This window comes from Onychomys torridus, chromosome X (genome assembly GCF_903995425.1).
Source record: "Onychomys torridus chromosome X, mOncTor1.1, whole genome shotgun sequence".
Taxonomy (NCBI): Eukaryota; Metazoa; Chordata; class Mammalia; order Rodentia; family Cricetidae; genus Onychomys; species Onychomys torridus.
The window spans coordinates 47,005,102-47,020,084 of NC_050466.1; the positions used below are offsets into that span (position 1 = coordinate 47,005,102).

At 37.0% G+C, this 14,983-nt stretch overlaps 1 protein-coding gene across 1 annotated transcript in view; it reads left to right on the forward strand.

The window, feature by feature from the left end:
* The window catches only part of Aff2 (AF4/FMR2 family member 2), a 599,435-nt gene that overhangs the window by 464,856 nt on the left and 119,596 nt on the right, over nt 1-14,983 (forward strand). The window lies entirely within an intron of this gene.

A 14,983-nucleotide genomic window follows, 5' to 3' on the forward strand; every position in this document is an offset into this window, starting at 1 on the left:
GCAGCATCCCAGGAACAAGCCTTGGGAAAACACAGATCCCATCTTGAAATCAAAGGATGGATTGCTGGGTGGTAGACAATATGCAGTGTGAAGAAGCAATAGCTAGAAACAAAGAATATCAGCTTTCTTGGCCATGTGAAAAAATAAATTATTGTGGTCCATTTTCAGCATGAGGTACTTTTAGAGTTCTTCAGAGTTACAGATGAGCAGGAAGCACTAGGCCCCTCCCTCTCACCTAGCTGTGAGCTGGCACCTGCTGGTCTCAGAACTTTAATTGTTGGAAAGCTCTAGGCAGCATGCTAAGTGACTGAGCCCATGGTAAGAAAAAGTAGCAGTCTCAAGGCCCAATTATTCATTTTAAATTATTGCATCCTAAACCAACAGGATGGAGAATTTGGGAATGGGGCAAGGATCAGCAGAAAGAGGTCAAAGATTTGTCACAATCAGGTGTAGCTAGAGAGTTTTCTCTCCTGGTACAGCCAAGCCCCAGAAGTTCTGCAGCCCATTTATAAAATAAACAAAAAGACTCTTATATTATTTAAACTATTTGCCTAATGGCTCAGGCTTCTAGCTATCTAGTTTTTACATCTTAAATTAACCCATTTCTCACATGGCTTGTGGCTTACCAATATCTTACATATTGGTATTCATGGCGGCAGCTGGCAGCATCTTCTGACTCAGCCTTCTTGTTCCCAGAATTCTCTTCTCTGCTTGTCCCACCTATACTTCCTGCCTGGCTACTGGCCAATCAGCATTTTATTTATACAGAGCGATATCCACACCAATCAAAGGATTTTATTTTATTTTTTAAAATTTTTATTTATTTATTTTTATTTATTATTTTTTGGTTTTCCGAGACAGGGTTTCTCTGTGTAGCTTTGCGCCTTTTTCCTGGAACTCACTTGGTAGCCCAGGCTGGCCACGAACTCACAGAGATCCACCTGGCTCTGCCTCTCAAGCGCTGGGATTAAAGGCATACGCCATCACAGCCTGGCAAGGGATTTTAAAAACCACTATCTTGCACCAAATCAACACACTAGTCATTTTGTCTTTTGTCTACACTGATGTCGCTTTCAGTGTATAGCAAGAACTGCTTCATTTTCACTACTCTTTCTTGAATTTGTTATTACAGAGGGAAGATCTTGTTTTCCACTGCTGGATCTTAATGCCTGCTGTGTCTGCCCAGCATCTTCTACCCCATTTTTCTTTAAATAATATAGAATATTTCTTTTCTTTTTCAGACTCCTTTGCTCTATGCTTGTTACCTGCATTTATTTCTGCCCTATTGAGCTCTGGGTATACTTGATTTTGTTGTTACTTTCCAGTTACAATGATATAGAGAGGCTAAGGAACAAAATAACTACAAGCTAATATGATCCCCTTTCTGGTCCTTTTAAATGTTATTATTTTATGTGTTCCATATTCTCTAGATTACAGGTATTAAATAATGATAATGATGATGATGATGATGATGATGATACTACTACTAATAATAAGTAAAATACTATTGACAGTAACTCCATAGAGAGGATACAGAGGACCTTATACATAAAAAATGTCTCACAATTGTAACTCAACAGTTTTAACAGAGATTCCTTAGTTGAGTTGTGCTAGAGGTTGTAAACATTAATTTGGTGATGTTTTACCTTGTGTTGTTATTTTCACTGTCTGCTGCTTCCTCTCATTTGAAATAAAAAAAAATGGCCGTAGTGGACCATTCTCTGGACTATACAAAGCATAAAAATATAAACTGATGCAATCATTAGAAGAATAGTACCAATGGATTATATTAGTCTGTGTTCTTTTGTTTTAGCCAATGAATCAGTATTATTTATACTTTTCAAAAAACTTGGATTTTCAATTCTGTTTTAAAATATACATTCAAGCATTAATATAAGCATGGATATAATTAATGAAAACCTATGCTTACATTCATACTTTACTGTTACAAATTCCTTGCTTAGAAACTTTCCTTTTTGACCTCATTTGTTGTTTTAAGAAAGTAGGGATCAGGGAGCATTCTGGAGCTTTATTAAGTAAGTTTACTATCTCTTGATGTGACTGCATGGTTTTCATGACTTTGCTTGTTGATGGCATGATGTATCAAGAAAATAAATATTAAGAGCCTACATGGGTCTTCTTTATGTCCTCTACATGTATGTTATAGTTGTTAGATTTTTGGGAACCCTAACAGTGGTAGTGGGGTTGACTCTTACTCTGGGGTCTGCTCTTAGAACCCTTTTCCTCCTACTCAGTTACCTTGTCCAGCATTGATATGAGGGTATGTGCCTAGTCTTATTGTATCTTATTATGTCGTGTTCAGTTGATACCTCTGGAGGCTTTCTTTTTTCTGAAGGAAAAAGAGGAAGAGTGGATATTGGGGAGAGGAGAGGTAGGTGGTTCTGGGAAGAGTGGAGGGAAGGGAAGATGCAGTTGGGATGTATTGAAAATTTAAATAAATACAAGAAAAGGAACAAAATCATGGCTTCTAGCAATAGCACAGACCACAGACATCCACACTCTCCCCAGTGTCAGCATGTGCCATGGACCTCAGCATGATCTCTGTTGGCAGTACAGACCATACACAGTTGATGGCTTTTGGCTGGGGTGTGGGTGCAGAAAGACTCACTTTTTCATTTAAGGGGATGGCCACTTGGAGTTTGACCATGCACCAGTGAGTGCATGGGCAATACAAATTAGACTTTTTGTTTGTTTGGGTCATAAGGGTGGAGTGGCAGACCTGGGAGGACTGGGCAGTAAATGTGATCAGGGTGCATGGTGTGAAAGTTCAATAATACATTATGTTGGGAAATTTTTTAATTAAACACACATGTTCCTTTTACAAAATAAAACAAAACAATAAATTATCAAACTATGTATTTCAGGAATCTCTTTGGTTAATATTTTGCGGCATAAAATTCAGTTGCATTTTTAATAGATTTAAAGTTTTACAATTGAGAGAGTTAAGAAAATAATACTATAAATTTTCCTTTTGTCTGAATAATGATTTGCATATTTTTCTGGCATGCAATAGTGTGAAAGGAACAGTTCTTCTCAATTCAGGTTTATTTTAATGTGAAACTTATTTTTCTACTTTTCTATGTTTCTAAATTTAACTGTATTGGAAGTGTTCACTATAATTGAGAACAAAAAACTGTGAGTCAATAATCACAATAAGTGAAAAAGATAGGCTGTTTCTTTTGTGGTAAGGATCTGACATTGGATATCTCATTTAATACTTGCAACAATCCTATAAGGTGGAATATGATGGTTCCCAGTTCACAGAGGCACTCAAGAGTTTGAGGAATTTGAACAAAGTGAAAGTGACTAGAGATTATTTGAACTGGGGCCTATCTAACTGCAAAAAAAAAAAGATTTATTTCATAAGCTCAGTGTTTCACCGTATTCAGAGGCCACAGTGAACTACTTTTGCAGAAAGGGAAGTTGGTAATTGTGGTTGATATATTGTGCACCCTAATAAACTTATCTGGGGGTCAGAGGACAGAGTGAGGTTAGCTGTGGCTTGTTCTGCTTCTCTGACCTTTCAGCATTCACCCAAATATCTGGCTCCTGAGTGTTTTTTATTAATAAGACCTTTTAATATTAGTGTTACAAGTAATCTTTAAGGGTGTAGAACATTGGCTAGTTCTTGTCAATGTGGATCATCGGACTTAAAGGGGTGCTGCATGAAAAACTAAGATGTGAACCATCTTAGCCTAACAGAGAAATAAATCTATTAACTTTGGTTTCCTTTATAGTAACAATATTTCTGGTCTTTGCTAGAACTTAAATGTGGTCATTACATTTACCCTGAGAAATGTATAAATAATATGCCCAGCATGGCAAAAATAATCTGCAAGGGAGGTCCTAAAAGATATAGTTACCAACTGGTGAAGATATTTGGTGATGTGGGAAAAATGTTTACCATGCCACCATGAAGACTGCAGGTATATGAACAAGCCACATAGTCAGCAACTTGAGCTGTAGCTAATCTGAATCTCATTGGAACACCTAGTGATTCCTCCCTTCCCAGATAGCAGAGACAAACATGATACTTACTTCAAGGCTAGCTCCCACTTGCCTTTTTATCTCCTGTAGGAGGTTGTCATAAGCCAGTTTTCTGTTGCTTCCTAGGTTCTCTATAGTTACAAAACCTGTTCTGTCCTTGTAGAATAAGGGAAATGTAGCATAAAAGTATGCTGAGCTCATGTTCATAAGGACCCAGCTACAGACTATCCTATAATTTGCTCCGAGGTTTTCTCAGAGCCACTTGGATTTTGGTGCACCCATTTTTGTGTGTAGAACCAAGAATCCAAAAAGAGCAGGAAAATTTGGCAGTTCTTCCTATCTTTCATCATGTAAGTAGTAACTAGTCTAAATGTGAAAATATTCTTTGTGGTTTTACCAGGTTGATCAGCAAAGTCTCTTTCTTGTCCTTGACCTGTCTTCTATGCATGCATATTAAAATAGTATGCACATTAAAAATACTCACTGCTGAAATGTATACATGGCATAGGCAACCTATGCCAACTGTAGCATTGTATAGAGCTGAAACACTGTCGATGGGGGTTATGAGGCAATTTACCTCCCTCTACTTTGAAATGTAAAGAATAACTTTAATTGGCAGCAGAAAGAGCTGAGCATACAAATCAGATGAAATTTAATAAACAACTAAGCAACACTACTGTCAACGTTTAGTTAGACCTACATAGTCAAGTCTGAGCATTTTGCTTAAACAATCAGAAATGAAATGTAAATTATTTGTGCATCAGTATAAAATAAATCCTATCTGCTATATCAATGCTGGTAAAGAGCTATTATCTGTAGCCTTTCTGTAGAAACATTCCAAGTTAAAGTGCTCAGTTAACATGTCTTTGAATTTGCAGATACAGCTAAAGTACTGGTTCTGGCTACCGATGAGTGTAATTTAAGGCATCATGGCTTTCAGCAGACATGTATTGTAGTGCCCTTGACAGCACCTGAATACTTCAGTTGTTTTAAGGAGTGTGTTAGGTCGAGATTAATGGACCATCTCCATAAAGGAGCTCTTTAGTTAATCCTTTAATAATTAGAAGCTGATCTGGAGAGATGAATACTGAAGTACCTTCTGATCATGAGGTACTTTGGAGGTTTCTTCTACTAATCAGCTTTGGGGGCTCTTAGAAACTTAACAAAGGCTGAGAAGGACAACCATAAAGTGATGGATTCTTGGCATGAATTTGTCTTTCTAATTGAGACTAAAGCTACCCAGGTATGTTTCCAAACAGAAAAGTGAGTACTACAAACAACACAGTGCTTAGAATCAAAGCTCCTAGAAGAGATATCTGACACTAATAGCAGTGATATTGAATATTATGATTAATGCCTATAAACCCAACATTTGGCATGCCAACATGGATGAGGAACTCTCATAAAGCTCACCCCTAGATGAAGACCTACAGGAAATTAATGGCTTATGAGAGAAGGAAAATCAGTCTTCCTCAAGGATAATTTCCCTATTCATTTATGCAATACCAAGTGGTCAGCTCTAAACACATATACATATAAACAACACTAAAAGGACTCAGTAAGTTTTGTGTGTGTGTGTGTGTGTGTGTGTGTGTGTGTGTGTGTGTATGTGTGTAACAATACTAATTAAAGAAAAAGAGGTCATAGATTTTAGAGGCAGTCAGGAGCATGAAAAGTGTTGGAAAGAGAGGTGATATAATGCAGTAATCATATGAAATTCTCAAAGAAAAATTAAAATAAGGGATTATTTGTTCCATTCAGAAATTATCCCAGAATATTTTTTTCAGATATACACAGATCTAAGAGATATTCTTTCAGAAAATCCCAGTTTAGATGTTTTCTCAGAGAGTAGGGACAGGAGGAAGATGAGGAGAAGGAGCAAGAAGAAAAAACAGAAGGAGAAAAAGGAGAAGGGGGAGAAGAAGGAGAAGACAACTAAAGGAGAGGAGAGGGGGAAGAGAAGAAAGAGCCTTGAAAAATCTTGAAGCAATCTGCATGGTTTGGGGACAATTTATATTTGCATAGTAACTAGTAGAAAATTATGCAACCCAAAGGAAAACAGCACTAAGATGAAAATTAAATTTGGAATAATGACCATAGAGCTGAAAATTTGAACTTTCTGAATTTATGTAATCAATTTTAAGAAAATTCAAGGTTCATGAAATGGCATTTTGATGCACATTAGCAGTCATACAAGAGAGATTTCATATTACTAACTTTGGCTTATGTAAGCAGGATAGACATAAAGTTCCTATGTGACACACTTATGCTTAGAAAAGGATGAATACACCCCACTGCTGCTTTTCAGGCACCCCAACATAAACATTACCAATAGTAACTGGATCTCTGAGACATGTTTTTATATTCATTGAGAAAAGGAATAAGCTGAGGTTCAGAGAGGTGAAGTTACCGAGTTGGGCTTTCTGAGTAAATCCAATGCAATATCTATGAAGCCATAATTATCTCCATAAAATGAGACTTTACTAAATGACTTTATTCCAACCCTGTTCCACTTATCTCTGATACTATCTAAGGAAGTCTTGTTTTATTTATTTTTATTTGGGATTCTTTGGGAGATTCATTTGGCATAGGAAGAATTTTTTTCCTTTAAAATTTTGAAAAATATTGGCTTAACATGGAAGATCAGAGAATAATTTTTCAACAATGGCAAATATGACTTACTTTCATTTCTGTTGGAACTAGTCAGCCTGACCATTATGACATGTAAGCAGCTAGAGCCAATACATAATGAATGGGAATGGCTGTGTGCCAATAAAACTTCACTTGTAAAAACTGAATTCTGATTTCCATATAATTTTCATGTGCTATGAAATGCTATTTTTCTCCTACCCATTTAACAACTTTTTATGACTCACGAGCAGTGCAGAAATATTGAGAGGTCCTGACTAGATAGCCCCTAGGAGAAAGCTTTTTGTTCTCATGCTAAGCCACCAAAATATGGAAGATACTTATTTTCTGCAGTTTGTAGCAAGCAATCAGCTATTGATTACAATCTTTCCTGGGTCTAGATGTACATGATAGGTACAAGATCTGGGACAGACACAGGCTATGGTTCTAGTTAAGGCACTTGGCCCTAGGACCCCACTTGTTAGATCTTGGTGATTCCCATAGAATATAATACAAGTTTTCAAACCAATTTCCAGTTGTCATGATCCTCCAGCTGAAGAATCACAGTGAGATAATCATTGTATCAGAAACATAACTTAAAATTTCAGAAATTAGATGAAACTCCTCATAAAATATGGGGGAAAGCCTCAGAACCATTACTCTGGGAAACTTGATCTTCTAAAAAATAGCAGCACTTCTTAAATAGTTACCTACCTTTCTACCAACTAATGAGTTAGTGCTACATAGAATACAGACCACTGAGTAGGACAAATATACAATTCCATGAATAATATGAAACTGTTTATATTACATTCCTTCCAACTTACTTATTAAGAAGAAAGGTCCTTTAAGGAATAGAGCTCTAAGGAGCCAAATTACTGTTCTAGAAGATGGTACACTGTGGTGGTATTGTGTTCCCCGAAATATTGTTTGTTCCCTGAAATAAACTTATCTGGGGTCAGAGAACAGGACGGCCACAATATTAAACATCAGGATAGGCAGTGGTAGCACACGCCTTTAATCCTAGCACTTGGGAGGCAGAGCTAGATGGATCTTTGTGTGTTCAAGGATACAGCCAGCATGGAGACACACACCTTTAATCCCAGGGAGTGACGGCAGAAAGAGAAAGATAGATAAGGTGTGAAGACCAGAAACTAGCAGCATTTGGCTGATTAAGCATTCAGGCTTTGGAGCAACACAGTTCGGCTGAGATTCATGTGGATGAGGACTGAGAAGCTTGCAGTCTGAGGAAACAAGACAAGCTGAGGAACTGGCGAGGTGAGGAAACTGTGGCTTGTTCTGCTTCTCTGATCTTCCAGCATTCACCCTAGTAACTGGCCTCAGGTCTGATTTCATTAATAAGAACTTTTAAGATTCTTGCTAGAGTACATAGTAAGACTCTGATGAGAAGGCATAAATCTTATAGTATTCCCTTACTCTTTCAATTATATGATTACACCCAAGCCCAGCTGTGGAATGCAACCAAAGCTATCAGGATCTTACTCTGATTGCCATTTCCTCTACATACTTAGAATGCAAATGACAATCTAAGTAATCAGAAGACTCCCAAATAGTTAGATGGACCAGAAGCTGTGGCTTCTGCAACCTGAAACCTGAATGGAACAGCCTCACTTGGGGGAAGGGGCACTGAGTGAACAGCCTTACTTAGGGATATAAGAATATCCCACATCCCTAAGACAAGCAGGTAGAAGGCACTGAAATGTATAAGATAATTTTAAGATGGCAGAATTTCCTGATAAAGTCCTAAGGAACAGAATGATATCAGTAGCTGCCCATTTTCAGAATGATAAATTAGGGAATATTTATTTTCCATGGTAAAATCATAGATAATTATCTAGGGAGTAAGAAAACCCAAATTTTGACCTCTGCCCTGGGGCTCATTCTACATGAAGGAAAGCAACCCTAAAAACTATTATCTCATTTCTAGATCCAACTTTTAGATACTATTAGACATATCCTGAATGACCATTGTTTGTCCACAGATTACTCAGGAAATTAAAATGGTAGAATCACAGGAACACAGACACTTTCCTTTGTAGTGACTTAACAGTATTAATAACCCCTACTATTTTTCTCACCAAGATAACATCTTTCCAAATGAATGATTGCCTGGATCTATTTTATGATTTCCTGGAATATTTTCACTATTAGCTCCAGTTGTAGTTCCCACTGTTCACAACCAAAATCTGAGCCCACTGAAAAATGTGGGATGCACATGTATTGCAGAGATCATAATGACTCAGACAATGTCAGAGTCTATGATGGATGAGCCAGTGGTTATTTCATGTTAATGTAATTTGTGAACTCATTTTGTTCTTGTTACTGATATGATTTTATGTACCATATTTTATGATTTGTGTCCTCTAATAGAACATGTACTCTTAAATTGTGTCTGCAGATGGTTTGGGTCTCAAGTTTGTCTCCATGACTTCTACTTGTGTAGCCATAAGCACATTTTATAACATCCTTAAACCTCATTTAGGAGGTGTCACTAGCAACAAATTTCTATCACAGACTCCTTGTGGGTATTACATTTTGTGTCCCCAATGAAATACTTAGCTGTTGTTCAAATCTTATATGGTCTTTTAATAAAAAACCCAGAGCCAGATACCAAAGTGAAAGCCAAAAGATCAGAGAAACAGAAGAGCCAGCTACAAGTTTTTACCTCTTCAAAATCTTCAGTCTAAAGAGAGTGAGTTCCTGTTTGCTTATGCCTTATATACCTTTCTCTTCCGAGACATCACTTCCTGTGATTAAAGGCAAGTGTGCTTCCCAGTAATAGGATTAAAGGTGCGTGCCACCACTGCCTGACTTTGTTCCAGTGTGGCCTTGAACTCATAGACAAACAGATATCTGCCTCCCCCGAGTGATATTAAGGGTGTGTGCTGCCACTACCTGATCTCTATGTCTAATCTAGTGGCTGTCTCTGTATTCTGATCCTCAGGCAAGTATTTTAGGGTAAACAATATATCGCATTTCCCCTTTTTTGTCTAAAATAATAAAAAAGGGTTATAACTAATATAAGAAAAACTATATACAATAAGTAAAATAAGTATATATAATATATAGTCAAAAATTACATCAACACTGTCTTGTCCATTAATATTTGACAGATTCAGAGAAAATACTACATTATTTATCCTATTTTGATGAGTCTAAAATGTTGTACCTAATTCACTTTCTATCCTAACTTGTATTACCAACCAAAAACTATCTTTTGATGTCTTTCAAACTTAGACATGTTACACCTCTTTAGTGAGTTTCTTTTCTGAATTTGTTAACAAGGAAAACTATAACTACCTAATCTTCAACTCCCTCAGAGACCTTAGTAGGAAATAATATTACCTAAGTAAGCAGGGAGTGCAAGCAAGTGACTTCCAAAAAATGTGAAAAATGACAGAAATAGCTGGCTGCCTGGACACTCACCCAAAGGCTCCTCTGCTACATTGAGGCATCCATCTTCAGCCTACAGGCCTAGTATATCTGACAGATTCATCTGTGAAGCAGGATTTTCTAAAGGGCCTTCCTATTTCATCTTGGCAAGGTCCTTTTTTTGTGTGTATCCTGCTTGTCCATTTGGACAGCACACTGTCATCAGTTGAAGCAAAGGCAATTTCTTGCCCAGTGGCTAACTTTTACCACAAAGAAAGTAAAGTCCATATGGAGTTTCTCTGATGCCCATCATCTCTGAAATAGATTGGTGTTGCCAAGAGCAGACATTTCTCATAGTCATAAAGAGAATCTATATTATTAAAACATCTTAAATGCCATATCCTGTAGATCTCTAAAGTGTTTGAAGATGGCCTGACTATCTAAAATATATCTCTGTTTGAACTTGAAAACATACCTAATATGACTACAAGTTTGATTGTAATAGGTGACCGAATACTGACTTGCATTTCTTAATATCCTAGTTAGTTGGTAATAACTCTCAAGAATTAGAAAATTGTATTACCATTGTTAAATGAGTTGTATAGGTACAATAACTTGAACAAGATTAGAAATGTATGCACAGTATGACCTAACAAGTATAATCTCAAATTTGTATCAACATACAAAATTTGTATACAATATACAAAAATCAAATCCAAAGTAAAATATTTAAAACTAGTAGTTGTTTTTGAAAAGTGGATTCAATAATATACCCTTTTATCCTATTATGTCTATATCTCTTTTTTCAGTGTAGATTCACTAATCTACCCTTTTAGCTTATCATTTCTATATAATACATTTCTATATCATATGTCCCTTTCTTCTTTTAGAAAGAGATTGACTATGATCAATAACAATCTTTAACCAACCTCTAAACAAACACAAACATCCATAATACACTTTTTGGGGGATGTGGGCATAGTTTTCTAGGCTACTTCTTGATGATTGGGGGTGCTAGTTATCTTATGGGAACACAAAGACATTTTAAGATTATGATGAAATCATAATTGGAGTAGTCTGTGAGTCTAAATCATCTCAGCTACCCATCTTGATATTGTCCTGAGCAGTTTGTAGTCCAAGGACAACCTTTTGGTGATGTCTGTCAGCTTAATGGCATTATCATTGTCCTAATGGAAACATCATTGTGAGGCTCCATCATCTTTTTGGAGATTCAAAGTTGCTATTATGCATGGTCATGGTTAACTGCAGAAAATCTTTTCCATGGGACATTTGTTCTGGATGATTTGCCCTTTGTTTTCAGATGTCTCATTTGTCCAGTGTTTTTCAGATTCATTAGCTGGATGCTTTTGTTCCCCTGAAAGACAAAAACAAAACCCTTATACAATCCTAACTTTGGGAAGTTTCCAAATCTAATCTTTTTCCAATTTTGATTTATAAATTCTCCTTAAATTTCTGTTTTATTTTCTAAAGCTGTTCTATCATCCAGAGCTATATGGGTTTTTTACAATAGGCATTATGTTCTTTAATTGCTCTGGGAAGGGGTTTCTTCCATGATAGCAGGAAAGGACTGAACTAAATTTGTCATGGGGGCCTGTGAGAGGCCCCTCAGAGGGTTTCCCAACAGTAAAGACAAAGGATTACATTGTCCCTTGTTGATCTACATTCCCTAGTTCAGTGTTTGCCTTTGCCACATCTTCTGCATAATCCAGAAGTGAGGAGCATTCTGTTGCCATTATTCCTTGAAAAAACATTGTTCCTAAGAATGCCCTATTTACAGTCTGTTTTTAGGTGGCATGGTTTACCACATTTGAAACATCTGACATTACTATTTTTCTTCAAACCTCTGGAGATCACCTCTCCTATCCAAGTATCATCATGGTCATGAGAGTCAATATTTATTTGTATCTCAGATCTATATCTCCAAGGGTGCTGAACTTGCCTTTAATGGCCTAATTTCCCTTTTCCATTGTGTGTTAACATTTTCAAAAGCCAGGGATTCAGTTATTATCTGTCTAGCTTCTAAATTTGGTATCATTCTATTTACTGCTGAAGACAGTCTTTGTAGGAAATCAATGAAGGTTTCTTTTGGGCCCTGTATAACTTTTGTAAATGGCTCAATTTTCTTTCCTACTTCTTCAATTCTGTCCCAAGCATTCAAGGCTGTTGTTCAGCATAAAGCCAGGGTGGTCATCATATAGAGATTGCCTTGATAAATTAGTATAATATTCCTCTCCAAGAAGTTGATCAACTCTAGCCCTACTTCATTGCTCAATGGTCTTAGCCTCATCCTTCCACCAGGTCCTCCATTGTAATTGGGGACCAGCTTCTAAGACAGCTGTAACCAAATCTCTACAGTCTTGAGGAACAATTTTATTACAAGTTGACCATGAGTTTAACATCTGCTTCACAAATGGGGAATGCAAACCATAAGACACTATAACTTCTTTGAATCTCCTCAAATATAACATCTGCACAGGAGTCCCTTTAGCTCTTACACAGCCTTGAGCACTTGGCAGTTCCTGTAAGGTTACTGGATAAATTAAGGTTGGCTATTTGAAAGCCTTAGGCTTTTTCTCTGTAACAATATAACTCAGTGCTGAAGTTGGGTCACCTTAAAATTCCTCTGTCTGGGTCTGAATTTCTTTATGATCTATTTTAACAAGTTTTTCTAGAACTTTTCTCTTGGCACTCATATTAACCAACTTTTAATGATATAACAAAAATTATCAAACATATAATATTTATAATTGACATTACATAATCCCATCTACATTAATTATCCTCTTATTTAATTGTTCCATTTTCAGATGACCTAATGTGTTATCAAACAGAGACCAAACACCCTACATTGTAAAAATGTGTCCCATTTTTTAATGTGGAAAAACTTTCTTTTAACTAACTCCTCCCTTTAAGAAATCCCAATTGACTCACCAAGTCTGCTGACAGTGACAATTCAAATGATGGTGTGGCAGCCACCTAAGGAGGGAGCCCAAAGAAAGCCACAACTCCCTGGGAGAGGGGAGAAGCCAAAGAGCCAGGGAGAATGTGCAAAAGCAACTAATTCTGGCATGTTTGGAGCCTGTGCCTGGGGACTTGCTGCAGAGAGGTTGCAACAAAAACTTAGCCAGGGGTTAGAGACTCCAGCCCACATGGGGTGGAGACTCTGTCCACAGGTAGCTCAGGCCTGAGCTAGGGCCTATAAGACCACAGGCAAGCAGCTTTTTTGTGAGTTCATGCCCCACAAGTTGGATGCCAGATATCATTTGAATCTTAGATGGTCTTTTAATAAAAAAAAAACCCAGTGCCAGACATCAGGGTGAAAGCTGAAAGATCAGAGAAGCAAAACATCCAGCCACTAGTTCTTACCTCTATGAAATCCTCCGTCTAAAGATAGTGAGTTCCTGTTTCATCATGCCTTATATATCTTTTTCTGCCAAGACATCACTTCCTGGGATTAAAGGCATGTGTGTTTCCCAGTAATAGGATTAAAAAGTGTGTGCCACCACTGCCTGGCTCTGTTTCCAATGTGACCTTGAACTCACAGAGATCCAGACAGATCTCTGCCTTCCAAGTGATAGGATTAAGGGTGTGTGCCACCACTGCCTGACCTCTCTATCTAATCTAGTGGCTGGCTCTGTCCTCTGATCCTCAGGCAAGTTTATTAGGGTGCACAATATGTCACCACATGTGTAACAGTTTACCTGACTCAAGAAATTAACCACTACAAATGGATGAATCTTCTGTCATTTATTGTACTAGCCACTTCAACACATATTAACACATACAAATGTACACACAGAGCAAAACACTTTACAATTAGAAGCACAGATAGTTATAAAATATTTGATTCTATAGCTTATAAAATGATACAGTATACAGTCTTCATTTCCTTGGTTGCATTTAAAGAACTGCTTATTTAGAGCCACAAACCCAAAACTTGAAATGTCAAGATACATATTCTTTCCCTCTAAGATTTCCAAGACAGCCATTAGTTGTTTGCAGGACAGCCAAATTAGTTGATCTATAACCAACTCAAATACCTGTCCTTTTCATCACCCTTTGCATCAGTTGTTTTTTTTTTTTAGTCCTTAATATCTATATCCTGTACTTCTATGACTGAGTATGGAAGTAGGGTATCTATGCTTTCTTTGGAGAATTATTGCATACCAACTGTGACATGAAGCCCTTTCCAATAATTGAACAAGACCTATAAAATAAAATTCCATGTTAAACCAAATTAGAAGCCTCATTTCCCCTTCTCCCTTCCTTCTTATAGATTCATAATACAGATAAGACTCCAGAAATGGGAATTTTAGCACTGATATTGTGCTATCTGTATGATCTTGAGTAGTTCACCTATCTGAACCTATCTTTTCTTGTATAGAAAATGAAGTTGGTGGGATCAATCCTTTTTGGAAAGATGCTATAAAGAGGATGGAAGTGAATCAAATGTGTCCTGTCACCCACATGACAATGAGGGAAACACTGTGGGAAACTGTGTTGTGATCCAGCCACAGTTTAGGGAACTTATAGAGGAAAGAGAGATTCTTTGTAAAGATTATTCTTTCTAGAAAACTTTTGTAAAGGAATTAAAGTTTGACTGAGTCATGGGAGGGCACAGTATATGATTTCTAGAGTTGAGGAATAGAATTTTGGCTTTAGAGTTCAGTTTGATGTTAAGCCAGGAAGGAAAAAAAAAGAGCAGAAGAGCAGAGCATCGTGCCTGAAAGTTAGAAAATGGTACAGAATGATTGAAAACCCCCCACTTGCATACTAAAGAGCTCTAAACTCATATTGAATCAATTAAAAGATGAAAACAAATTTGTCATTGAAGGCTATGTACCTGGAACTTTAAGGTGTTCTTCCTATTCTAACTCCAAACTAGACTGTAGAGATAGCACTCAAATTAACACTTTTGTCAAAACTAATGACA